This window comes from Cebus imitator, unplaced genomic scaffold (genome assembly GCF_001604975.1).
Source record: "Cebus imitator isolate Cc_AM_T3 unplaced genomic scaffold, Cebus_imitator-1.0 Scaffold128, whole genome shotgun sequence".
NCBI classification, from domain to species: Eukaryota; Metazoa; Chordata; class Mammalia; order Primates; family Cebidae; genus Cebus; species Cebus imitator.
In genome coordinates, this window is record NW_016107443.1 from 205,404 (window position 1) to 230,876 (window position 25,473).

At 42.5% G+C, this 25,473-nt stretch overlaps 1 protein-coding gene and 1 long non-coding RNA gene across 3 annotated transcripts in view; both read left to right on the plus strand.

Moving 5' to 3' along the window:
* The window catches only part of LOC119473013, a 51,621-nt gene extending 27,378 nt beyond the window's left edge, over positions 1-24,243 (plus strand). The window contains exon 2 of the long non-coding RNA XR_005202181.1: positions 23,024-24,243. This is a non-coding gene — a long non-coding RNA (uncharacterized LOC119473013). The remainder of the gene's footprint in view (positions 1-23,023) is intronic.
* NHS (NHS actin remodeling regulator) overlaps positions 1-25,473 on the plus strand; it is a 353,438-nt gene that overhangs the window by 179,574 nt on the left and 148,391 nt on the right. The window lies entirely within an intron of this gene.

The following is a 25,473-nucleotide window of genomic DNA, read 5'->3' on the forward strand; positions in this document are numbered from 1 at the left end:
AAAGGGTCAATGTCAGGTTTAAGTCCATCACAAAGATGATTAAAGAAACAGCCACAGCAATAGCTGATGCTGATTGGGTACTCACCATGTACCTGGCTGCGTGTTCATTATCATATGCAATCCTCTTAGCTTTATAAAGTAGTTACTAGCATTATCTCCATTTTATAGATGAAGGAAATGGAGAGAAGTTAAATAATTTTCCCAAAGCTGTACTGGTAGGAAGTGGCAGCATTGGGCTCTACACCAAGGTCAGTCTGACTCAAATGCCCATGCCAAGAATCAGTTTAGATAATGATATAATGATTACCATCAGTAGCATTATCATTGTCAATAAAGGGCCATTGTTTGTGTATATGAAAATTGGTTAGGTTGGATCATGTGAAAGAGCTATTTCTGTAGGCAAAAATGACTGAACACTGGCAATTTCATATGATTTAACTAAATGTCATACCTTATGATTGGTGAGAGGAAGGATAAATTGTGTTGTAACTAAAATATGGACTGCTATTCAGGAATGAAAGATGACTGGCTTAAAACATGGAGATATATATATATATAAACATACTATTGAGGAAAATCTCATTGCAGAAAGGTACATGAAATATACCATTTTTTTATAGATAAATATATACAAAGTTATTTTTTGTTAAGGGAGAGAGAGGGAGAGAGAGAGAGAGAGAGAGAGAGAGAGAGAGAGAGAGAGAGAATGCAGCCTTTCTCTAAAGATAGAGAAGACTCCTCTCTGTTGGTTCCTTTGGCAGTCCAGATGTGCAAGAGAGTTCAAATATCCTTCAAGAGCCATCCACTTAATGACGAGAGTCAGGGTGTAAATACTCCAGCTCCTTTGCCTCTGGGAGAATACTTAGTGGCAGAGGTTCTAAGATAGATAGATGTAGATATAGATATAGATATAGATATAGATATAGATATATCTTGCATTTCAATTTCAGTCTGGTTCCAGAGACCATATGGAGAGAAAGGAGGGGAAAGTAATGAAGGTAGAATACAAGGAAGGGGCTTTAAGTATCTTTGTAATTTGTTTTTTTTTTTTCTGAGGCTGCATGCTGCATGGGCAGTATACGAGTATTCACCAGGTTATTCTTTATACCTTTTTGCATTAGTTGTCTATCACTGCACAACCAATCACCCCAGAGCTTATTGGCTTAAGACAACACACATTAATGATCTCACAGTCTCTGTGGGCCAAAAGTTTGGGTGCAGTCTAACTGGGTCCTCTGCTCAGGCTCTTACAGGCAGCATTAAGGTGTCATCTGGTCCTGCAGCACCTAAGGCTCAACTGGGGGTGGATTTGCTTGCAAGCTTGCTCATATAGCTGTTGGCAGGCCTCAGAAGGTCCACTTCCAAGTTTACACACATGGTTGTTGGCAGGATTTGGATTCTCATGGGCTGTTGGACCAAGGCCTCTTTTTTTCACTGGCTGTTGCCCAAAGGCCTCCCTCAGTTCCTTGCAATGTGGCCCACCCCATAGGGCAACTCACAACCTGGAAGCCAGATTTATCAGGGTGAGGGTTTTGAGAGAGAGAATAGTCACAGTATTTTATAACCTACTTACAAAAGTGACATCCCATCACTTTTGCTGTATTCTGTTTATTAGAATTCAGTCACTAGGTACAGCCTACACTCAAGGGGAGGGATTTATACAACGGCGTGAATATCAGGAGGCAAGGATCATTGGGGGAGATCTTAGAAGCTTGACTGTACAATATGTCTGAAATATTTTACAATAAATTTTTAAGAGAGAAATCATATTTAAGGGTGAATTAGAACTGATTCCTGGCATTACAAACTCCTTAATCCTCAGTGGCAGCAGCCACATATCTGGCTACTACTAAATCTTGCCTGTGCCTCCTGCCCCCATCTCATTCTCCACAATGTACATCATAATCAGTGACAAAATCAATTAAGGATATTTTCTCATTACTAGACTTAGAGAGATGTCAGTGTCATATCAAAAGTGCCTTTATTTCTCCAACTATACCTTTGCTGAGTCAATGGTAATAGTACCTTTCAGAAGTCTGTTTTCCAAGAATGCCCGTTAGCTAGAGTTGTAAGGAAGATGTTGTGGAACAGTTAGATGTACATGGGTCTTGTAGCCAGAGAGCTGAGTCCTGACCCCTGGTCCATCTCTTACCGGCTATGTGATTTGCTGACAGATACTTACACTCTTAAAAAGCTACTCTTCTCTTCTGTGAAATGAGAGGAATGGTACCTATCTCAAAGCTTCCTGGAGGATTAAATATACAAAAACACATGTGCTAGTCCTACGGCAGTGATCAGCATAAAGTAGGCACCTAACAAGGTGAGGAAAGGTTCTTCCAGATCTCTTACCTTCCAAAATGGTATTTACCCCTTCATGAGCAGGCTGCGCCAGTTGTTTTGGAGGGTGACAGTGTTAGGATGCCATGAAAACAGTGGGTCTTCATAATTTCTCATTTGACCCCAAGATTAATTTCCTACTTTAAACTTAAAGTTTGTTTCATGCATTCATTGATTCATTTTTTTCATTCACATATTCACTCATTCATTGAATAAATAGAATTTCTTAAAGAAAGTGAAGACCAATCTTCTTCAAAACTCTAATGCCTTTTTATTTTCCATGAGTGGGTAGGAGAATCCAAGTTATATGTAAGCAGTTTCTCATGTCCCAGGTAGCCAAAGCATCAGAGGTAGTGCAAATCTACCTGTTTTCTATGTAGCTGCCTGGGAGGGCTGTTCCATCAAGGGAAGATGCTCCAATGTATGCTAGTCTTTGAGATTTTTGGCTTAGTAGAGTAGAGGAGCTAGTATTCAGAAGGAAATACAACACCATGGGCCAGAGGTCCATGTAAACATGTTCTTTGTGGTGCCCTACCTGCCGCTACGATACCCACCATCCCTACTGGTTGACTTACTGCTACACACTCCTTTGCATCCAAAGGAGATCATAGTATTTGACTCCAGAAACCTTTAAGCAGAGGCTTGATTCCAGCCTCCTGAGTCAGCTGAGGTGAGGCAGGGTGCTCTTAGTTGGAACCTGGGCTAACGCGTTGGCCTCCATGCACCCAATTGAAGAAAAAAATAGAGCACAAATCCATATTATTTATTTATGAATTATATACATGTGTTCTTGTATTAATAAGTTACTTACTATAACAGTCTATAGGCCCCTGTCCATATCCCTAATCTTTTACATTTAGAGGAAGCCTTCTGATAGCCAGCTGCCAGACTCTCCATCTCTTTCCCTTCGGGCTTTCTCTAAAGATGGAGAAGACCCCTCTGCTGGCTCCCTGGGCAGTCCAGACATGTAAGTGAATTCAGATACCTCCAAAGAGCCCTCATTCACTTAATAATGGGAGCGAAGGTGTAAATATCCCAGCTCCCTTGCCCCTGGGAGAATACTTAGTAGCAGACGTTCGGTGGTTCTTTTGCAGGGTCTCCCCATGGCACTAAGCTCCAGTTACTCACTAACTCTCTCTGGATTGGCTTCCTTCTCTTTCCTGGTTCACTTGCCCATCACCCTATCAGGGTTCCCTGCACATCTGAAGTAAACTCTTTACCCTTGAATCCTTGTCTCTGAGTCTGCTAGAAAAACCCAATTTATGTTTTAAAAAAGTAAAAACAGACCATTTAACAGTACATAAATATACACACATATATATATATATATATATATATATATATATATATAGTCTAATATTTTTCCTCACCCCTAGAGTGCACACTCTGCATTTTGAAGGCTGCTGGTTTAAGGAACTTAGAAGCTCCCCTTTCAGTCTTGTAATCTGGTATCTCAAGGTTGATATCAGAGCCAGCCCTCTCTCCTGTGGGCTGCCTGCTTCCAAGCCCTGTTTAACTTATTCAGGGTGGCTTGGCATACTTTCACGTTGATTCATGGTAGTGATTTCTGGGTCACAGGCTAGCCAACTGGAAGAAGATCTTTAGGATTGGATTCGCTACACTCCTGTATTTGAAAGAATAATTTCTGTATCTTGGACTTCCAATGAGGTAAAAAAAAAAATCTCCACTTTCAGAGTTGGACAAAAGTTTCTCCTCAGGCACTTTACCCCACTTTGGGAGCTCATAGTTTCTCTCAGTTCAGCTCTCTGTGTAAGGGAGACCACGCAACAGGTAACATCATTGCCATCTTGAATCATCCTGCTATTACATGATGAACAGTCCAGGATAGTATGAATATTCTGACTTGCCATCTTTAACCCCAACACATGGTTCAGCACTGTGTAGATATATAAATACACTTCAAACAGCCTTCTGCTAGAAAACAGACTCTATGGGTCCCAGCATAAAGATTTGCAAGGACCAAATGCTCTCTTATTTTCTCTCTGCCTGAAACAAGACCTCCTATTGTTTTTCAGGTGATTACATTCTTTAGATATTGAAGTTTAAGTTGTTCCTCAACAATTGAATTTAAAGCTAGAGGCCTACTCTGCTGGCTGTGCCTGCAAAAGCAAATAGTCCCACCCAAAGGCCCTTTTCTCCAGGGCCTCCCAGTGACCTTTAAATGACGGTGGCCTTCAACATCACAGTCTCCCAGAATGCTGATCAGAGGATAATGTCACCTGCCATCATGCCTGCCCACTATTTCTACTCAAAAGCCACTCCTATTTCTCTACAGATAGCCCTTTTTCTCAGAAATGAACCTAAAGCAAATAAATGTCCAATGAGGCCTGGCTTGTAGGGCAAGTCTTGTGTATCCCTATGCTCTTCCAGGTTGGCTATCTAGGGCATAAGGTCCATGAGCCTAATCTTGTTCTAAGTTCCCTCGAATTTCCCATTGACTCTGTTTTCCTTGGCTGCATAGATGTTGTTGCTCTGTAGTAATGAGAAACAGTATCTGTGGTGATGGAACAGGCAGAAATAAAAATATTTCTCTAGCTCTTTCCTCAGTCCTAATCCCTACAAGTCTTATCTCTTATCTTTACCAGATCACCCACTTAGGAGGATTCAGAGGTGCTGTCTCCATTCCATCACCTGGGAAGGAGAAGAGGATTCACACAAGTTTCAAGCTTGTATTGAAATAAAAAGTCCCCTCTTGTAGGGTTTTGAAGCGGGGAGAAAGAGCCAAGAGGAGTCTATGTCTAGACTCCTCAAGCCAGTGGATAGAGTTACTTTGAGTTCTTCACACATGCAAGTGCATGTGCACACACACACATACATCATGTCTTCCCAAGGCACTGGCTTGGCTTGGCAGGAATGCTAGATTTGGGCTTGGAGAGCTGTCCACTGCTTGGTGTCCACTTTTAGAAAATAAGTGACCCAGCCTCATGGTGAAGCTTTCATGAGAGGTAAATCACTGAAGTAGTCAGGGAGTAAACTCTTTCCCTAAGAACAGAAAGCATGATGCTAATCTCCCAAAATAGGGCAATAAAATGTTGAAAGGTCTTAAGGGGTTGTGAGAGAGAAGATTAGGGAACTCGGGCATATTTGTCTAATCATGGAGGATGATATGAGAGATCTAAATGCATATGTTGGTCAGGAATAGACTCCTACTCCACATGAACCAAGGTTTGATGTTTCTGGCTTTCATCTTCCCAATTGTTTGTTCCCAGCCTTTTCCTTAGGCTGGGAATGTATGTGTGTGTGTGTGTGTGTGTGTGTGTGTGTGTGTGTGTGTACTGTAGAAAAAGCCTATACTACTGTCCTGAAATGGTAGATTCTATAAATGGTTTGGGAATGACCATCTTAGATTGGGTTCCTCAGAAGCAAACCCTAAAACAAGGCCTCAAGTATAAGTAGTTTATTTGAGAGGTGGTGGAAAAACTGGTAGGAAGAGAGGGGAAGGGAGTTAGGAAAGGGAATGAAGTCAAGGAAGCGTTATTAAGTGAATTGCTACTGTGAGTAACTGGAGCTGAATCCCAAGGGAGACTCTGGGAGGCTATGCATAGAACTCAGAGTTATCCCACCTGAGGGGTGAGGGAGCTGGGATATTTATACTCCCAACTTCTAAGAATCATTTGTTGAGAGATGCTCCTGGGAGTTGCTAATTCCCCAGAATTTCAGGCCAAACCTGTGGGTATATTGGTCTTCATCAGTTATGGGAAAAACCCAGGCACAGAGATGCAGATAGGGGCCTTTGGAAGTCAGGTGCAGTAAACTGAGGTGAGAGTTATAAGGGAGAAGGGGAGGGCACTGATGGTGGCTGCTATAATCACACAGGGGTGGGTATGTAGATTGTTGTGGAGGAGGCATTTCTCATAGTTATGGTCTTGATAAATATTTCTACCCTTTAATAAAATATAATGGAAGTTTTGGAATAATAAAGAATTTTTAAAGAAAGATAGTTTTATAAAAATCAGAGGATAGTGGTATAGGATCTGAAAATTAATTATACATATATTTGGAATCTGTGCATTTCCCTGAAAGCAAATTATACCTAAATTTAAAAATAAGCATGTATGAGAGTCCAGATTGTAACACCTTTCAGTAGAATCCTAAGCTCCTGCATATTTGAGATATACTCGCCTGGATCCCTAAAATTCTGCCTGGGTTGTGGACCAATAGTTGAAGCCTTTCTCTAAAACTTCAGTCAGAAAATGTTGAAATATGCTCCCCTGGGTAGTGACTCCCCAATAAGAAATCAGGCTCCTTCAGCTGCTTCTGTGTCATGGTTTGTGCTCACACTGCCCTTGCTAGGTTCTCCTTGTGACCATGACTTGCATTTTCTAAGATAAATGACTAGGGATTTCATGTCTGGGGCCATAGGACAAACATCTGCAATGCAGAAGAAACTGATAGAGAGCCTGTTCTTATGAACTTAACCTGTTTGGTCAAACTAGCTGAGACCACCTGCCATACCTGGATAGGGAAATGACAATGAAATGATGTCCTAGGTTGGGCACCAGATCAGGATTGACCTCAATACCTGGCACATAGTGGGTATTCAGTTAATGTGTAATGGGCTGAGCAGATTTACTTCAGCTCACTGACATCACCTAAGACCAGCCTCAACTGAGAACAGAATTGGATGGAGGTGGGAGAAGCACCAATAATGTGGAGGCCATCGGCCCTTCTGTTCTCTCTCGAAGGACCCAGATCTGGAGCTGATGAGGTGGGCCTTCACAGCAGAAGGGCTTTCTAATGACTTTTCAATTAGTTGACTTGAAACTGGTGGGAAAAGCGCCAGAGTCTGAAACAGATGAAAGGCATTGAAGAGGAAAAGCTTTGATGTCACTGCAATCCCATTCAGATTTGGAAAGGTTTTTTCAGGAACTTTATGTCTTAACCACAAAAGCCTCATAGGGTCGATCAGTCACGCAAGAAGATTTTTGTCATTCTCTGGGATTGGTGGGTGATGAGAGGTTGAATGGAAAGCCAGAAAGGAAGGGCTGTGTGTGGTTTCTGTGGGTGGCAAATGTGTGTGATGGAGTGGGTGGATGGATGGGGGAGGTGAAGAGGAAAGGTACACAAAAGGGGAAGGGGGGCATGTAGGTATGAATCACATTTTCAGGACAGTGCTATGCTTATTCTACAAACTTTGGCATGGATATGTTTTTTCAACAGGTTTTGTTCTTTTAGACTCAGTGACTTCTTACTGTGTTTGTTCCTAAAGCTAATCTAACCTAGGTATAGTAACCAATATAACCTGGCCATTTAGATACATGCCCACTCCCATACAGCATATTCATGCAAAATTTAAATAGTCAGAAAACTTAACAGAAGTACAATTACCTAGCAGATCAATAATGAATAGCATTTTAGAAGTAGACCCAAAACAGCAATTGTGCTGTTTCCTGCTAACTGTAAGACCATGGAGGCTTCGATGTGAAACTGACTTCTCATCTACCTAGACCAGGTCTTGCCCTTGGAACTCATGAAATTTAGGGCCAGGTAATTATTTGTTATTGGGACTGCCCTGTGCATTGTAGGATGTTTAACGGCATCCCTGGCCTCTACTCACTAGATGCCAGTTGCACTGTTCTCTAGTTGTGACAACCAGAACTGTTTCCAAACATTGCCAAGTAGCTACTGGGAGGCACAATCATTGCTGATTGAGAACCACTGGCCTAGATAGAAGCCTGGTTGGTCCTAGAATCCAGTAGTCAATGTACTGTCCTATGCAATTTGGGGGTTTCAAATGATGATGCTTATATGGCTTCAGAATCACATACAAACATTGAAATGGAATGATTCTGTGTGTAGTGTGCATGCTACAATTGGCAATGTTCAAATGCCAACCAGGCTATTTGTCTTACAAGGACACTCCATTCTCTAACAGCTCTAAATGAGGTGTTTCTTTTTCAGAATGTGTTAGGTTAGAGCATGTCAAATTGCCATTTTTTGTGTGTATGGCCCTAACAGTCAAATACCAGCAATTTCATAGATTTAATGGAAATGTACAGACTTTAGGCGATATGTCCTGAGCACCTTCTGAAACTCCCCCAAATTGTGAATGTGGAAATGTTTGTTTGGCTCATGACTCTGTCCTGTCACATTTCAAAGGCGAGTCCAGTGTTTCCACGTGGAGCCTTGCACCACAAGCTAACTGCATTTCAAAATTCCCCTCAAGATTTATTTCTAATCCTGTGGCAAATTGAATATAGCCACATATATATATATTTTTTTGCAGTAACTCCCATTAAGGGGTGGAGTCTATTTCTCCACCTACATTGAATCTGTGCTGACCTTATGACTTGCTTCGAGCAACAGAATGTGGCGGAAGTGGTGGTATTCAAGTTTCAGAGCCCAGATCTTTAAGAAGCCTTGTAGAGTCTGCCTTGTTGTGTCCCTCTTGGCCACTATCCTGTGACTGCTCTGCCAGGAAGCTGGTGTAGCTCTCCAGAGAATGAGTGGCCATGTGGAGGACTGCCAAGGCACCCTGCTCACAACCAGTACTAGTAACCAAACATGTAAGCAGGGCCATCTAAGTCCTTCCAGTCTGCTGGCTCTCCAGCCAAATCCAGTCAAATGAGCAAGCCCAGATAAAACCAGTTGAGACACCACCGAGTGTATGCACATAATCATGAGAATCATAAATCATTGTTGTTTTAAATCACTAGATTTTGGAATGGTTTGTTATGTAGCAGTAGATAACTCATAAATATTCAATGGCAGCTTTACAGTTTTTAACAATTTCTTAGAGTTTGACTTGAGATAGAGAGCAATGAAGCCATGCTCCCCTGGGCTGCTGGATGGTGGCTAGCATCTCACTAGCTGAGTGCCTCATGCCTGCACATCAGCCTTGCAGTGGGCACCATTCAATCACATTCTTCAGGAAAACTGCTGATTTCTATATTTGAAGGCCATGAGAGAGGGTCAAAAAGCTATAAGTAAAAGCTACACTAGGCCAAGTGGCTGCTTTATATAATGATCACTTGCACAGCATTCATATGTAGTAGACACCTCATATATTCTGCTCATGAATATACACCACATACAAATGTCACACACATACACCCATTGCCTGCTGAGTTTAACCATGATGCATCTCTTAGGCATGGTTATGCGACTGAAAATATCTTAAGCCTATACTTCCTACAATCATAGTTTGGAAGGGGATATGTCAAACTAAGAATTTCTTCACAAATGGTGAGCAGTAATTGACTTTCTGTCTTTTATTTGAGACAGGTTCTTGCTCTGTTGCCCAGGCTGGAGTGCAGTGGTGTGATCACAGCTCACTGCAGCCTCAACCACCCTGGGCTGAAGCAATTCTCCCGCCTCAGCCTCTTGAATAGCTGGGACTACAGGTGTGTGCCACCATACCCAGCTAATTTTTTATTTTTTTTTTGTAGAGACGGGATTTCACCATATTGCCTAGGCTGTTCTCCAACCCCTGGGCTCAAGCGATCCTCCTGCCCGGGCCTCCCAAAGTGCTGGGATTATAGGTGTGAGCCACTGTACCCTGTCTGACTTTCTATCTTAATCATTGAACATCTCTTTTGATCTACAGCAGATGCCTTAGGAAGCCCTTTCTTTATTTTGTAAGGAAAACTATACTTAGCATTCCCACTGTACTCAGAACTCACAATTCTTTGTGATTTCTTTAATGTTGCACGCACCAGCTCCCACTGGACTTTACCTCCATGAAGAGAGAAATTCTGTGTCTCTTTGCTCATGGCATCCCTAGCTCACAGCACAGGATTTGGTCCCTGGTTGTTCCTCAATAAATTTGTGGACTAATGAATGAATGAGTAAATGAATGAATTATGGAAGCTGAGAGCTGAGAGAGACCTTAGAATTCATTGCTTTCCATCTCCTGCTCTGCTTTGTGAGAGAAAACACTGAGATTCAGAGAGGATTAGCATTTTTTTTAATTCCATGATTTTTTCTCTTTGAAAAGCCACTTGACACACCTGATTATCTGATCTGTTTCAGCTTGTGATTATGGAAGAGGAAGCACGGAGAATTCCTTCTTGGACTCAATGGGATGTACCATGAACATCCCTGACATTGGGCTGGCCTTGTGCCACTCAGGGCAGGCTTCTGTCCACCCCATTTAACCTTCTGACTCATTGAGGGGCTGCCAGGCCCACCCGGGCACTGAGCGGGCACCAGATATACCTCTCAGAGTTACATTATTATCACTATTCATCTGCCTGTCAAGCTGAGCCCTTTTTTGTGCTCCAGAATGTGAAAGCAAAATGGCCTTTTCCGATATGAAGCTAATAATAGTTCTCGTCTTGATTCTACTTAACACTGAACTGAAGATTTGGCCTCTAGGGTGAGGCTCATAGTTAATTCATTTATTTTAAAAATAATTACAGAAACCATAAAAGATACATCGCAATCGGGGCCACGAGTGGTCTGATTCTCAGTGTTTCTCAGTAACCAGTTGTGTGCTGGATGCTTGAACAAATACGAGTGTGGCAACTGCCTTTGAAGTTGCCTTGGGCAGAGGGTGAAGCCGGAATGGAATTCCTCTGCAGTCACTCTGGTTAGGAGCAGTGATGCCCAGCCTCCTGCCACCCACTCACTTCATTCTCTGTGATGACCTAAATGAGAAAGACAGTTGGTTTCCTTCCCCCTCAGCTCAGTCCCCCATGCAGACAAACAGGCTGCGTCCCGGGCAGACTGCACTAGGGTTATGTGCTGCCTCATTCACTCGAGAATGATCTATAGCTTCAAAGGAAAAAATAAACAAACAAGCAAAGTCAACCTCTGTCTAGGAGGAAATGGATGGGTTTCTGGGCTTCTGCCTCCCCTCCGCATATTAGCCATGTCCCTGAGCCCCAGGGAAAGAACAGCCAGTGAAGAAAGGAAGCTGTTTTTAGCTCTGTGTAAAGTGGGGAGAAGAAAAGAGAGGGGGAGGAAGAGAGAGAAGAGAAAGAGAGAAGGAGGGAAAAGGAGAAAAAGAGGGAGAGAAACGGGCAAGAAAGAGGAAGAGAAAAAATACCCAGAGAGACGAGAGGAAGGAAGAAGCAGCGAGATAGGGAAGAAGAAAGAGGGACAGAAAAGATAGGGACTAGCTTAAAAGAGGGCAGAGGAGTGATTCAAGTAGTAACTTCAAAACGTGAATAAAGCTATTTAATGAATCTTTTCCCTCCCTAATTTCACTTCTTTGTCCTTCCAGATATAGTTGTAAGTGGCCCCCACGCCCAGTCCTCTTATCTCATTCTCTTGGCAGCACAGGCCTCAGGAAATTCATCCTCAGAAGCAGTAAATAAATTCAACCTTTCCATGGGATCTGGCTACAAACGTCAAAGAGAACAGTTCTTACCCTCCTGTCCCCTTGGTCAGCTAGCATGAAAACCATGAACTTGTTGCTGGGCACACCAGAAGGAACTGTCCACGTCTCAGACCTTCCAATTCCAGAGTGCCATCTATGTGAGCTGTCCCACGTAGAAGGCAGCCCCAGAGAGGGCCTTCCCCTCCATGTGTGCTGGATGCATTGTTCATGCTAGTGCAATGGAGAACCCATATGGTTTGCCATGTGTATTATCACTATTCAGGGTAAAAACTAAGTGAAAGAATCTATATCAAGCATATGGCACATAGTAAATGATCAGGAAATAGTAGTTGCTATAATCTGATGGCATAGTAAGAGCCAACATTTTTTTTTCTCTTTAGCATTATGTGCTGGGCAGTATTCTAAGTAAATCTTAAAATCAATCCCATGGTGTAGGTGCTGTTATCATCATAGATAAGAAAACTAAGGCACAGAATGGCTCCAGTTCCTAAGACCTAGACATGAGGGTCTGTTTTAACATGGTATCAATCCTTTATGAGGAGAGACAGTGACAAGGAGGGGAGAAGAAAATTCACTAACATCCACCGTCTCCTCTTCATCTCTGGCACCACTGCCTAGGACTACAGTACTAGGTAATCTTGCCTGGACCACAGCAGCTGCCACCTTCCTGGCCTCCCTACGTCCAATAGAGTTTGTGGCATGCAGCCCATTCTGGACACAACCATCAAAGTGATCCTTTAACTCATGGACCACACACTGGCATGCCCCTTTCTAAGCTCTTCCTTTCCTTCCCACTGTACTTAGGATGAAATCCAAGCTCCTGCCATGGACTGCAAGGCCCTGCATGACCTGGCAAGCTGTTCTCACCTGTCCAGCTTCATGCTGGGCCATACTCCCTCCGGCTCAGCACTCCCTTGGCACACTGGCCCATCACCAGTTTTTAAAATACATGCAAGCTCTTTCCTGCCTCAGAGCATTCATACCTGCTGTTTCCTCTGCTATCTTTCCCATCACTTCATCCTCCAGAACTCTGCTTAATGTTACCTCCTCATACTTGGATATTCCTCCCCCTCCTTCATTTTCTGTATCTCAACACACTCATTATAACCTACATCAATCTTCTCACAATTTATTAATAGAAGTCTTTTAATTTATTTGAGTAGGTCCTTGCTCTCTCTTTACTTCCCCCACTAAACTGTAAGCTCCATAAAGGCAATAACCATGTTTATATTGTTTGCTGTTGTACCTCCAGCACTCAGCACAGTGCTCCTCTCATGGTAGGTGTGCAATCAATATTTGTTGACACACAAATGGCTGGTGTATCTGTCATGTCTAGGATGTATATTTGGAAGCATGAAGGGTTATGGCTGGGGCTCAGCTCGTCTGACTTCTCTGACTGCCCAAAATCTTCTTTATACCCCCTCGCCTGCCGTTGTGTGCCTCAGACACAAGCGAGGGCCTGTCTCATTCCAGAGAGTGATACCTTCCTTGGAATTTCAACACAAAGAGGCCACAGATCTGTTGCACAGCAAGAAACGATAGTGTCTGTTGCAATTGGTTCTCTTGGCCTTGTGGCAGGATGCAGAATGAAAAGTAGAGGGGTATTAGAAGTTCAATAGTTCTCTCAATGTCTAGCGTATCCAGGAAATGCTATTCCCTAAATAGCACTTATAAAATACCTAATATGTTATTCTCTTGCTACCCTCAACCACCCTAAATAGTTGCATCTCAGACTCACAGATAATCAATCATGTATATATTCATCCTCGAATAATTTAATATTACAGAAAGTGAACAAGAATACAGCTTTGCACCTTGGAAGTTAATTTCTTCTTTGTATCATTACTAGAGACATTCTCTGATAAAGGTAACGAGATGTATAGATTTGGTCTCTTTCCACCTTCCTGACATTCCTTGAATTTTTATCAGAAAGACTGATGCAAAGCAAATCACATTTTTTCTCATCACCCCACCTTTGTCCCGGCCAAAGGGTGAACTATGGGAAGATCTCATGGGTGGCGTTCTAAACAACTTTCCCTTGATTAAATAACCCTTCTCCCAAGGGCTATTTGTGTGGATTAAATTGCTTAAAAACAAAACAAACAAGCCAGAGTAAGAGAATTAGTTTGAAAAACAGGAGGTTACCAACAGCCTTGCCCTGTACAGCTGGAAAAGATGTGAAAAGCACAGGCTCTAAGCACCCAAGAGGATAAATAAATGTGTCGCAAGTGCCATTAAGAAAACACATCTGCACATTGTCAATGATGAGGATAAACACACGATTGTTTTCCCTTTCACAAGGAGCAGTGATGGGGAAAGGCGACTTATGGACCCTATCCAGTTCCATTCACTTTATAGCATCTCAAAGTTGAGGGATTGGCACTTATCCAGCCTTGATGCATTCCCAAAATCTCTCATCAGAAGCAAATCTTCAAAGAAAACAAATAGTATGTTCATTCTCCTCCCAGCACACAGACAGGAGAACAAACAAGGAAAGAAAGAAAACGCCCTAAAGGTTATCTGGTGGACCTCAGCTGCCCAAGATTGTGTTTTTAGACCCGACATCCTTCTCTGGTTTTCCTCCCTCTCCTAATCCCCCTGCCAGTAGGAAGATCAAATGGAACTCAGATAAATATCCTTCCCAGCTGTTAAGTGTAGCCAGTGGTTCTTCTTTTAGCACTACATTCCAAACTTCAGGGTCCATCAATTTCCCTACCATCTTAATGAATAGATGTATACGTTTTTATGAACCATAATCAGAATTCAAGAAAGATAACTAGGAGCCTAGGGAATTATGATAGATCCATTGAAATCCTCATGGACTTAATTTGAGAAAAGGTTCAAATGCACAAGGAAATAAAGGTGACCTTTTGGAGATGCCAGGTGCCTGGAACCTCTGTGCTTTGTATTTCTAGGGTTACTGATCATTTACTATAGAAATCATAAGTTGAATATTTTTCATTTTGATTAGATCAAATGCCTCTTATATTATGTGCCTAAATCAGAAAATGGAATATGATGAGTATCTTACACAGGCTCAGATTCAAACATTCATATGCCCTTAGCCACCTGAATTTTAACATTTGATCTAAAGTAAGTTAAATATAATTCCAACCTCAATTTTTCATACTAATAGAAGGTAGCCAAAAAAACCTGCCAACACCTCAGAAATCATTCACATTTGACTTTGGGAAGTGTTCCTGGTTTATTGGCTGACATGCTGAAAGTTGGCTTTAAAGATAATAATGAAGAAATATGGGAACTGACTCAGAGTTAGAAACCTGTCTATGTCTACTTCATTCTGTCTTGTCTCCCTTCCTCTACTTTCTGTACTTCATCAAACTCTTTCCATTTTCTCATCTTTAAAAGAGGATAGGAGTGTTTTGGCAGAGTGGTTAAATGAGAATGTTTCTAAGGACTCCTCCAGTACTACAGTTCTGCAATTTAATAGGACATATATGCCTTGATATAACTTCCAGCTATTCATTCACTCATCATTCAACAAACTTTTTGTGTGAGTGCTTGTTAGGTGCTGCTGTGCTAGCCATGAAACTAGCACCATTCTTGTCCTAGAAATAATACAAAATATGTCTGTTAAATATGCAGTAAGCATTTCATAAATGCTCTTGAAGGGTGTACGCAATAGAGGCTATCACAGCTTCTCTGAACAATCCTGTGGTTAATGATGTTCTTTAATGATGCCAACATCCAATACCTCATGTTAAAGGCTTTTAGCCTTTTCCAGATGTTGGAAATGATCAGAAAATTATATGCTCTCAGTAACTATGAAGAATAATCTGGGTTCTTAGTTGAGGATGCTGAGGCCCAAGAGGTATATCCTTCATCAAGGTTACATATGGGTAGAGGTAGATGCCTCCTGCATCCCAGTGTTGGGGTAGTTAGTTAAGAAAGTAGGCTCGAGGCCCAACTTCCAGGGCTCAAATTCTGTCTCTGCCATTCATAGGTTAAGTGATCTTGAGCAAGCCATTTAACTTCTCTGTGTTTTAGTTTCCTCCTCTGTAAAGTGGGGCTGGAAGAGTAACTGGCTGCATAGGGAGTATGGATTCAGTGAGTTCCTACATATTGAAATATTCAGAGTGTAAACAGTATATTTTCATATGTGATAACAGCCATTAGCAACTAGAAGTAAGGCTGGACTGTTTTCTCACATACAGCAGAAAAATAACTGATGTTACAAAATAATCAAAACTGGTAACTAGCCAGTTCTTAGATCTATCTGTTCAAGATATTTCATGAGCAGATTATATTTCCACCAAGAAAGAAAAACCTCTTTACAATCGTGCCTGGCATATAATAAGTGCTCAATAAATGTTAGCTATTATCTTGCTGCACTGCTCTCATCTTCTGCAATGTTGGATAGGGTGTTTTAAGAGCTTTGTTAGAGCCCAAAGATAATGCTCCACCCCCGACTCTGTGTGCGTGTGTGTGTGTGTGTGTGTGTGTGTGTGTGTGTGTACCACTGGACAAAAAGGTGTGTTGTAGTGGAAAATCGAGTAACTCACTCTAAATTATCTCAGCCAAAAGTTCAGTTGCAGGAAATCAGATTCGGATTTGTAAGCCTGGTGAAATTCAAATTCCTTTTAAACATTTATTGCCATTTCTAGGCAAGAAACATTTCCCCTGATCAGATTGTTTGGGCCGGGAAGTCTTGCATTTTAAAGCAAGTAAAAAGTGAAAAAAATAATTCTCAGTACATGACACAATTTACAGTTAGCTCCTCAGGAATGTGTGTCATGTTTTAAACTTGAGTAGGTTGATGCTCTCCAAACATCCCAGTGCTTCATATTTATAGAGCACTTTATTTTAGTGCGTTAACAATGAATGAAAAAAAATGGAGCTTTCTGTAGGCATTTTTTCCTTTTTTTTTTTTCCTGATGCTATTTTGATTCGAATGCAGCCTTGCTTGCTTCTCCTGTCTTTTTCAAGCACTATAGGATTCCATTCTCTAGCTCTCTCTCTCTCCTTTTCCCCCCAAAGGAAACACTTCAATTGCTTTTATTGATAAGGAGAGGAGGAATCTAAACATCAGGCAACCAGGCTAATTAGGGACAGGCGGACATGACAACGAACAAAGAACAAAACAAATTACCCCCTCTTCACGCAGGCATAGCAGGTCCAGACAGAAACAGTGAAGAGCTGTAGCAGATACTGTGCGTGTCCTGTCCCCATCCCCTTGGTCCAGTCAGTGGTCGCCTGTAGCTCAGCAGACAATCAGCCACACACCTACTTTCTCACTTCAAGCACTGCAGTCTCTCTGCCTGAGGGCTTTTCAGGGTGGCAGGAATGTGTTTGACACCCACCCCACCCTGTTGCAGAGTAACTGTCCACCACAGTGGAGGGAGGGGGATGATTTGGTGGAAGAATACCCTAGATTCCTCCCCGCCTTGGTGAGATGTGTTCTCTACTTTCCCTCAGAGGGTTCCCAGCAGGATGGAGTCCCAATTGCCCACAGTGGCTTGTGCTGGCATCCTTCCCTTCCCTGTCTCACGTCCCCCACTCTCTTTCTGGCCTTCCTAGAATTACCCAAATCGCGCACTCGAATAATCCTTTCAAGGTCTGCTCTTTTGGGGAACTCAAAATAAGACAAAGACCTAAAAATATTTCCCCAGTTATAGTCGTTATCCTGCCCCTTCCCCCACTCTCTCCAAATGTCAGGAAAAAAAGAAAGAAGGGAAAAGATGGGCTGTAGCACTATAATATAACCCTTCCTTTGAGCATTCTTTAATGCTGTAGACTAGTTTGGGATGCACAATTCTCTTTAGGTACTGAAAGCTAAGGTTTTTTCAGCTGCTAGTTTTCATTAACCCATTCAACAAGTATTAATTGAGCACCTACTATGCACCACACACCATCCTCGGTGCTGGGATGATAATCAGTAAACAAAGCAGACAAAGTCCCTGCCCCCTTCCTCTAGTGGGAGGGGGCAGACAAGAAACAATAAATGTAATGAATAAAATAGTATGTTAGAAATCGATAACTGCTATGGACTAAAGCAGTCGTGCTGAACTCTGAGCACAGGAGCTCAGCAGTTGGAGATGTTGGGAACCAGTTGCAATGTTAACTAGGGTTAGCAGTAGCTTTTCTGTCTCCTGCAGAGGACAGAGTGTGGAGCTTGATGATGTGATGTGTTGCTCCTGCCAGATGGCCCCTCCCCCTTCTCATTTCCCAAATCAGTCTCCATGGAGAAGCTAATGCTATTAATAGTCACTAAGGACAGGAAACAAATGTCTGTCTCCTCTCCAGATGGAATTCTTTGCTCACATTGACTTCTTCACTCATAACTAGAGCTTGGCTAGCAGTATACATCAAGAAGTAAATGTTCAATGAATGAAGCATGCATGTCAGGAACTCTCTCTGTTTGAAGTCCAGTTGAACTTTAATGGGCAACCTTGCTGTAGCCGGGACCACTGGGGCGGGGAAGGCAGTGAGGAAATTGAAGAGCGTGCCTAGTTCAAATTCTCCTGTAATTAAAAGTGAAGCTTAATCATTAGTTTTAAGGGCATGGGGTGGCTCTCGAGCACAGTGGGGAAATCAGTTTCACCTTCTCTTGCCTCCTGGGACCATGTAGACATGATACTGGAACAAAGAGTTGATCTCAAGGCTGTAACTCTGGATGAGGTTACCAGGGAGACAGGAAGCAGGGGGCAATTCCAATATCACTCCCCACAGGGTGACATCAGAATGTGAGAGAACAGGGCTCAGGTTACTTCTGACAACATCTATTCCTGGTATTGTTCCTGGAGAGGAGTGAAAGTATATAGAGAGAACTGGGGAAGAAGGTGGAAAACTAGTATTGAGGAGAGAATGGAGGCTTGCACCCAAGAGCTGATGGTAGAGGGTCCCCCAGGAATAGGAAGAGAGTCTGGAGGTTGGGGAGCCAAGCCAAAGAAGCCAGCTGAGAAGACAGAGGGGCCACTGCAGAGGGTGTTTTGGGGATTGGGACCACTAGCCATGAAGTAAACTGAAGGAAGGGAGAGAAGTCAAAGACACACAGGAGAAGTGTGTTGGAATTGGCTAATAATTCCAACAGAGTAAAATGATACTGTCTGTAGCTGGTTTATTCTCTGCTCTGTGCTTTCTGTGGAATTGCTTGGGGGGAAAGGCAGGCTGGCCTTTAGAATTAATGGGTTAATTAGGAAATTGGGATTTCCTGCTTTCTAGGGTTGCCTTTCACCTTGCCCTTCGTGGTGACTTGAAACTGATGAAGGCAAGATCTCCTGCAAATCTTTGGAATGAAACACTTTGTCAGGAAAACAAGCAAGGAAATTTGACAGCTGTTTGATGTAGGACAGTCATTAAATTTTCAAAAATGTAGGTCTTCTATTATTTAGTGATGTTAATCTCTCTTCCAAAAAAGAAACAAAAAAGATTACAGAATTGCAGAGTGAGGAAGTTGTCCCATTGGCTCTGCTGAAAGTTGCCTAGGGCCCTGCTTCCATACTCCCTTTCTTGATGGGGCTTCTGAGCTGGTCCTGTCCAGCTAGCACATGTTAAAATCAATAATTCAGTTGGGTTTTCAGGAGCTGGTATGTAGGTCTCAAATTTATTCAGTTCCCTCACTTACCTTCTCTTTTCTCTTCCGTTACATGTTTTTTAGTGATTTCCCTACTTTTAAAACCAGCATTGGAGAAATGGGGTGAAGAAATAAAACTTCGATCAACCATTTGTTCTGCTGCCTGTGGGTGTATCGGGAGGAAGATTTGGTACACGGGGAAGTTGAAATGCTGGCCAAAAGGAGATTTTAGAAAATTCTGTAGCTTTCCTTGTTTCCTGTCACTGAGGAGGGATCACTAATAATCAGTATGCTGTATTTGTTTTCCAAGAAAGGCTGAAACACCATAGGGGGTAAAAGCAAGGTTGTGTAGCAGGGTTTCCTTGAACTCCATTCATACCTAGAAGTGAGAGGGGTTGTTCACTTAGGAGGTGGATGAGGGAATGACAGGAACTGCTCCTCTGGTGCCTTTGAGAAGAGAGAGTCCTTGGCTTTTTCTTGGATGTGCTAGAGCTCTTCAGACATGGAGGACAGTGTGCTCCCTGGGCCTGCTAGGGTACAACCAGACTCTGCACAGAGGTGCGTGGTTTTCCCCACTGGCTAGGTGGGTGCAATGGGGGCTAAGTGCTCAGGGGTGAATCTTGCCTCTGCAACCTTCCTGCTGCGTGACCTAGGTCAAGTTACATAGTCTTCATGTGCCTCAGTTTCCTCTTCTTTAAAATAAAGATAATAAATCCCAGGTTGTATGAGTGTGTGCTCACAGGCAGACATTCATACCCATACACATATGCACACATGTATGTAAAATGGCTGCCAAGTTAGGAGGGGCCATAGCCAGTGTGAGTCTGAGCTAACTGGGTCAGAATGGTATGGGCATTGAGACCCTGCCTTGGCTCCCACTGGGGCCATAGACCAACCTCTGATTGAGTCATCGGTTTGGTCCTTCTGTCATGAGTTGGAGTTTAACTGCTCTGGGAAGAATCTGGATGTTTCATAACTTTTGGGGTAGAACATTCCACCAGGCTCTTTCACATGTCATTTGGAGTACCATTTTCCAATTATCTTGCATAGTTAATTTGGTCATGAATAATATTCAACAAATATTTCTTGGCCACTGAGTACATAATTCTAGGTTCAGGAGATACAGTGCGTTGCAAGTCAGATAAGGTCCTTGAGCTCAGACAGCTTATATCCTAGGGAAGAGAGGGAGACAATGAACTGTGTCAGGTGGCGGTAAGTGCTATGGGAAAGATGCCACAAATACATTCCATAACAAGTAATGCCTCCAAATCCATTCATTCATTTGGTATTGATAGAGCCTCTGAGGATGATGTAATGAGCCTCCTGACCTCCAAGTATTTACACAAATCAATCCTCTCTCTTTCCTCCCTAAACAAGGTATCGTGTGTTAAAGGGAATTATCTGGAGTAGTTAATCTTGAGCAAAACTCATTCAGCCTTGCAATGTCCACCAGACATGGCCACCCAGACAAATTATTTCCACCAAAGGAATGATACAGGTAAATTCTGAGGACCTAGATTTGGACTGGCGGTTGAAGAGAGGAATTCCCAGCACATATGCAATTCCTGAAGGAAACGAAGGAAAGTCAGTCTTCAAGCCACCCCACCTTGCCTCACCCTGCCTCACTTCACGTTTAGGCCTGAGATGTCCACAAATTATTGTAGGATTTCCCTGTACACTTTCCTTTGTTAGGTTTGACTGGGGATAATATCATAGCTCTAGTGAAAGTTTTCTGCTATTTGATGGGTTGTAAATTGAATCTTAATGAGGTCTTAGAACAATATTCACGTAAAAATATTTTTAGGCCATTTCCAAAATGGAGCTTATTAATCCAATTATGCAAATGGATGTGGCAACCAGCAGATGTCCCTGATTCTTCTCTCTCTCTCTCTCTCTCTGTCTCTCTTTTTCCTGCTCTATTTTCTGAGAGGGTTGGGAGTTGGCACAGGGGAAGCCCTGATCAAAATGGATAATTTGGTTGCTAAGACAGGTAGTCCTGTGTCTCAGACAAGAAACTTCCCTTGTGGGGGTATGATGGGCAGTGAGGAGAGTTTGAGCTGCTGAGTTTTCTAGATTTTCTGATTTGAAAATTAGGGACTCTCAAAGGAAGTCTGTCCTTCCTGAGTAATTGCATCCTGACACTGTTGAACTTCCTCTGGGTTTCGACTTTCACACCCCTCAGAGGCTCTGAGGAGGGAGGACAAAGCAGAGGCCACCCCTTTCCTGGGGAGGGAGCAGCATGGGGCACCCACCCCAGCTACTCCAGTGGCTGCTGCTCCTGCTTCCTGGGCAGAGAAGCTGGGTGTCTTGTTTCTCCTTTCCTCTTCTTGCTGGCTGCCTTGGTGGGCCTCCTGTTGGTGTTTGTTTACCATCAGTGTCTCATGGCAGCTGCCACTCAAAGTTCTGTTTTTGCAAAAAGAGGTGGCGCCAAAGGTAAACGTTGGATTTGGCAGTAATTCGTGAATTTTATTCAGCTACTGTGTTCTTGTGATATAAACAAACCTTGTTAGACCACAGGCCACTAGCATGGAATTTGGGATGTTGATTCACCAAGGACTAGAAAAGAAGTAATGCTAGGAAAGCTGGGAGAATATTTAAAATGCTTCAGAAGATGCAGCATTTTAAGCATCCCCAGTCACTTGAGGTGCCCTGTTTTCAATACCTCTTCACAAACAAACAGTCTCCCTAGGAAACCTTCCTGGGTGGTATTTGGTTGGCCTGGCTTCAACACTTAAAGATGAGAAGCTACGCTTTCTTTTAAAATATTGTCATCAGTATAGGAACTTAGCTTTTTTTACATCTAGTCTGAATTAGGCTCACTTTATAGCTTGGGTACATCTTTTTTAACTGCAGAAGTAATGCAGTTACTTGCTTGTGGCCAAAAAAATAATAAACAGTGATGCACATAATCTTTATTTTTATTTATTTATTTATTTTTGTGGGGATAGAGACAGTGTCTAGTTATGTTGCCCAGGCTGGTCTTGAACTCCTGGCCTCAAATGATCCTCTTGTCTGGGCCTCCCAAAGTGCAGGGATTATAGGCATGAGCCATTGTGCCTGGACAATAATTTTTTAAAAGTGGAAAATAGCCCCTCTCCAAACCATTCTTTAGGGTTAATCATTATTTATTATTGCTCTAGCTGTGTGTCCTTGGACTAGTTACCTAACTTCTCTGTGCCTGTTTCCTCATCTGTAAAAGTGAGACAATATTAGCACTTACTTCATAGGGTGGTTGTGAGGATTTAGTGCAACATCTGACATCTTCTGGGCTAAACTACTATTAGCTCTTGTGAGTAGTAAGTACTTTTCTGTGTATCAGTGCTGAGTGCTTCTTTCTTAGATTCAGACCTTTAGGGGTATGGCAAACCTCAATGAGCAGTGTTTTGCCAGAAGCATTTTCACTCAGGATGGGGCGACGTGAGTGAAGAAGCAGGGCCCTCTGTTTGGTTTTCTAAAGATCTAATGGGATCTAATGTGGTTAGATTTTCTTCATGGTTGTTCTCTTCAATAAAAGAGGAGAAGACCTGGAATGGGCCTTTTGCTCTGAGGAGGGGTCTGCCAGGTAAGGCTGTTCCTTCCCTTGGAAGCCCCTGGAGCCTTCCTACAGATGCCATCATCCAGATGAGGCCCCACCTCCCAGGGATATCATGGGGAATTTATGGCAAAAAAATTAATAATAATACTCAGACTGACCTAGAGGGAACCAAAATCACATACTAGATAAGCTGATAGAAGATCGATTGAGGTTTTAGGGTTTTTTTATGAAGTGAAAAAAAAGCTACTTATTTTGCCACTTTCACTACAAAAATAAATAATAAGAATGTGTCTCTGTGGTTGTTTGTACACAGAAAGCAGAAGAAATGAGAAGAACCTCGAAGTCATCTGGCAAAAGGCGGGACCAGACTAGAGTTGCTTTTTTGGGGGTCTTTTTTTTTAAAAGCAGGGTTATATTTGTTACCACACAATTTAATTCAAAAAGTCCAGCGGTAGAGTCAAAGCACCCGTCTCCTTGTCTTTGTTCTGCCACCAACCAGCTGTGGGGCCTGGGACAAGTTACTTAACCTCTCTGTTCCCCTTCTTATCTATTTAAGAATATGGGGCCAGAAGTATTTTCTTACAGAGCCATGTTGATGGGCGGAGAGCAGTGACAATGAGGTGCTGTGGGTTGGGTGAATGTGGGCATGTCTGTCCTTTGCGTACTGCAGACTCTTTTCTCTGGGTGTGCCAACTGAGAATGGCTAAAAGAACATCAGAAAATAAGCCACCACCCTCAAGTTACTTAGATCCAAAGAGAACCCCAAGCACACATGTAAAAGCTGCTCAAACATGTAGGAAGGAAAGCATACAATTATACTCACCACAAGAGCAGTTAATAGTAATAAGATGCCTGAGAGAAAATGTAGCTGGGAATCCACATGGGATTGAAAGAATGACAGGACACTTTGCCACTTGCTTTTTCAATAAAGAGATCAGATTCTCCTTTTTAACCTCATGCTCCCTGGCTACCTTCTGTGAGCAAATAGGATTTATCCAAAACCTGAGAATGTTGCTAATGTTGCTTGACCCCTAGTAGGACTAGAATCTATGACTTCCTTAGCCCAGCCCTCTAATCAACCCTGCCTGTCCACCAGGTCTTGGGAAGCTGGACGGTGATGCCATAAGCAAAGGACTACTGGCTGAAACACCATGGGAAGCATGGATACGCCTGTTCTGTAGCCAAAATGGCAGAGCAGCCCTGTAAAAACTTTCTTGGCTGTGATGTAAGCTTTACACAGGCTTATCATATTTTTAACCCTTTGAGATTGACAGAGCAGGAAATGGTATCAGGGTTTTCTCTTAACTTCTAAAGTGACTTGCTATAGTCACCTACGTTTTTCATGATTTATAGGAGAAGGGAAGGGGCCTAAAAATTGAATTTCCTAATACCCAGGACAATGCTGATTTAGTAAGTTGGGGTTTCTAGGAGAAGACAGAAATACATTGATATATATTAATCCATTGATTAATTAATGAGGCAACTTCTGTCTACATTAAAGAATATACATTTTTTTCACTTAATAAAAATGAGCTTCTTCCAAAAACAAACTACCAAACTGGTAACTGTCCAATTAGTTGGAATAAATTGAATAGGCACCCTCAGTTAATTGTCAAACTGAGTAACCTAAAAACCACATAACACCACCAAGCACAGAATGTTCCTTCCCTTCCTCACCAGGTCTGCTGCTCTGGGAACAGGATTGAGAACCCCCACAGTTTCAGTTCAGTGAAGGTAAGTTCTTTGGCCACGAACTGGAAGCCAGTCCTCCATGCAGTGCCTTTCAGACTGAAGCCAATGGTCCACTAAATCTGCTTGGGAACTGATTTGTTAATTATTCTTTTCCTTTTGTGACATTTTTCAAGATAAACTTACTTGGGCCAGCCTCCTAGAAAACCGTTTAAAATGCTAATTACGCAATTGTACGAGTAATGTAAAAATGAGTCCTGTGGTGCACTCAGCACTTGATTAATTAACAAGCAGTAAATGAATCCTTGCCTAGCAAATTCTGTACTGGGCTGTGTGAATGGCAGAGAGCTTCCTGGAGCCACAGTTGTAAGAGTGGTTTTAAGCAAATAGGTTCTTAGAGAAATTGACCAGTGAAAATCAAGAATTATTTGGCCATAGCACTATCTTTTACCAAAACTGAATATCATTGGTGGATTTGATTCAGCAAACGTTTGTTAAAGCCTTGTAAGGCTCTATAATAGACCTGGGGAACAAGGATACAAAGATGAATTAGATATGAAGGATGTCCTGAAAGCTAATGATCTTGTGAAAGACAGAGGCGAGTAATCAGAGACTACAGTGGGATGGCTTTTAACTGCAAGGACAGAATAGCATAGTAACGGTGGCTTCGATGCTAAAGATTATCTTACAAAATATAATGCCTGAATGTAGATGGTTCTAGGGTTTTCTCTTCCCATTCTTTTGCTTTGTCGTTCTCAGCATGCTGGCTTTGTGTTCTTAGGCTTGTCTCGTGATTACAACGTGGTTGCCTTGTTCCAAGCATCATATTCCAAAATAACAGAGTTCAAAAGCAGTAAGCAAGGCAGGGGCTGGGGAGGGGTGCAGTATGGTAGGAGATCTATGCTCTCATGCACCATTTGCAAAAATAAGTCACATGGCCACTCCTAGATGCCAGGGTTGGGGAGAGGTTGCCTGGAAATCCAGTTTGGTGTGCAGCTACTTTTCATCAGCAGCTCAAGACTATGGAAGGGATTAAAAAATTGTGTTGGCCGGTTGGACATCTCTGCTACATGA